The sequence below is a fragment of the Mytilus edulis genome, chromosome 4, assembly GCF_963676685.1.
Source record: "Mytilus edulis chromosome 4, xbMytEdul2.2, whole genome shotgun sequence".
NCBI classification, from domain to species: Eukaryota; Metazoa; Mollusca; class Bivalvia; order Mytilida; family Mytilidae; genus Mytilus; species Mytilus edulis.
Genome location: NC_092347.1, coordinates 93,804,147 through 93,807,246, shown reverse-complemented (window position 1 = coordinate 93,807,246; position 3,100 = coordinate 93,804,147).

Below are 3,100 nucleotides of genomic sequence, written 5' to 3'. Positions count from 1 at the left end.
AAATGGATTTTTTTTTGTTTTATAATAATAATAATAATGAAAATTTATAGAGCGCCCTATATAAAAAATAAAAATTACTCTAAGGCGCTGTACATTAAGCATAATAATAAAAACAAATCAAAGACAAAAACATAAAACATATACTGTGTTAGATTCAAGTACTAAAATAAAAAATAAAATAAAAATGCCTACCATAATATAAAAGGTCCATTCAAAAGAAACATTGTAAAACAACAAATTAAAAAATAAATAGCAATCTAGGTTAAAAACATGCAAAACAAGCAAAAATCACAAATAAGATGCATTAAAAGTTTATACAAAACTACATAAACTAGTAAGAACCCGTAAAAGAGAAAGGAAAAAGTCTGATTAAAAAGCAATGCGATAAAAGTGAGTTTTTAGCTTGGATTTAAAACACCCCAAGGACTTGCATTGTCTTAAACTGTTCGGGAGATTATTCCAAAGAGATGCCGCTGCCCAATCGAATTGTCTTTCACCGTACGTCTTTGTCCGCACTTTTGGAACGGTAAGTAGTTTAGTTGTGCTTGAACGCAGAGATCGGTTTGGTACGTGCAAATTGACTAGTTCCCGAATGTACGCAGGACCAATGCCATTCAAAGCGCAGTACACATAAGTAAGTATTTTGAATTGTGGTCTGTATTGGACGGGTAACCAATGTAAATCGGCAAGTATCGGCGTAATATGTTCATGTTTTCTTGTCCTGGTGATCAGACGAGCTGCTGTATTTTGTACCTTTTGTAATCTGTTCATCGTAGTTTTGTTAATACCGTTCAGCAGAATATTCCCATAATCAAGTCTGGATGTAACTAGACTGTTCACTAGTGTCTTGCAAGCAGATGTTGTTATATAGCTGCGAATACGCCCAATGTTACTGATGTGAAAATGACAAGATTTTACTATGGCAGAAACTTGCCGTTCCATCGTAAGGTGTTGATCAAAGTATACACCTAGGTTTTTCACGCAGGATACACTATTTATCACTGTATTGCCAACTTTGAGTTGGAGATTTGGTACACTTGCCTTCAGATGCTTCGGTGTGAAAATGATAAGTTCGGTTTTATCTTGATTAAGTTTGAGCATATTTGTTGACATCCATGAACTAATGTCGGAAAGGCACAATTCAAGTTTAGAAAAATAATTCTCCCAGTTGTCTATCGGCTTGATAACCATGTACACTTGTGTATCGTCCGCATAGCAGTGATATGTCATGTCATGACGACGGCATATTTCACCTATTGGCTTCGAGAAAAGACAGTACAATTTCGGGCCCAGCACGGAACCTTGTGGAACACCGAATGTAAGATGACATTTCTTTGATGTAGTTGTTCCAATTACAACACGCTGATGTCTATCTGTCAGATACGACTTAATCCATTCGAGAGCGCAACCAGTTATACCATACGCAAACGACAGACGTTCCAGGAGAATTCTGTGATCTATGACATCGAATGCAGCGGAAAGGTCCAGAAGCACTAATACCACTGATGCATGTTTGTCTAAAGCTGCATTTATATCATGATGTACTCTAGCTAATGCTGTTTCAGTTGAATGGCGTGGTCTGTATGCTGACTGGAGTGGATCACACAATGAGTTAGAGTCCAAATGAACATCAAGTCTCTTATCAACTACCTTTTCTAGAGTTTTTGAAATAAAAGGTAAATTTGACACCGGTCTGTAGTTTTTGTAAATTTCAGAATCAAGTCCCGGTTTTTTCAGAAGGGGTCTCACAAGAGCCTGTTTGAAACCTGACGGCACGATTTTCTCGTCGAATGATGCATTCACGATATCTGAAATTAGTGGCACGACAACTTCGGAACACTGTTTCAAGAGGTTCGACGGAATCGGATCAAGCTCGCAGGACTTGTTAGGTGCCTTTTGTATGATAGTTCGAATCTCATCATTGGTTGTGTGTTTAAATGACAACAAAGGTGTACCAGTGAATTCAACATCAGCCTGTAAAAATGCAATGTTGTCACCCTTCACTACGTTTTGGTCTCTTAGTCCATCTCTTATTGTGACGACCTTATTGACGAAGAAATCAGCAAAAGAGTTTGACAGTTCTAAATCCGAAGATGAACTTGGCAACGGGGTTTGTTGTTGTTTACCCATTAGATGTTTTGTTAGTTTGAATAACTGTTTGTGGTCATTTCCACAATTCTCAATTTTAGAAGAGTAATAAGTTTCCTTGGCGATATATAACAATTTACCAACAGTTTTACATTTTTCCTTGAAAATTTGATGATGAACTTCCAATTTTGAATCCCGCCATTTTCTCTCCGCTTTTCGTTTATCTCTTTTGGCAGCCTTAAGATCGTCTGAATACCATTCTGTATTAGGTCTTAAAACAACTGATTTGATCGTGACTGGGGCATGTTTATCAAAGATATTGGTTAAATTATCTTTATAACGTTCGACTAGTTGCTCTACAGAACTATCTATTCCAGAACATGAAAAAGAATCTACAATGTCCTTCTTAAGTTCCGTCATGTCGATCTCTTTACATTTTCTCAAAGAAATATCTTTGCGCATACTCTTTGGTTTCTGGCATGCTAACGTTGCATGAACAGAAAAATGGTCACATACTAAATTACCTTGCGCATCACTGATGTTCGGGCGCTGAACGTTTGGAACTCCGTTTAGTATCTGACTGTCTTTGTTCGTTATAAGAAGGTCTAATATATGCCCACGTTCGTGCGTGGCATCTTTGACATGTTGTGTAAGGTTACGATCTTCAAGACTCTGATGGAAGCGTAATGCGTCTGGATCGCTGAGATTATCTAGGTGGAAATTGAAATCTCCGGTGAAAAGAACGTTATGCGTGGGTACTAGTATAGTATTTTGATCAAGGTATGATTCCCATTCCTCAAAGAAAAGAGTATTGCGCAAACCATTAGATTTAGATGGTGGGGGTCTGTATATTACACAAAGACGAATATTCAGATCCCCATAATGTACAGTGAACTCCATATGCTCAAAGTGAGTAAAATGTTTTTCATGTACGTTCAATCGTTTTATGCCAATACCCCCTTTGAACAAAAGTGCAATTCCACCGCCTCGACGATTATTACGACTGTGATGC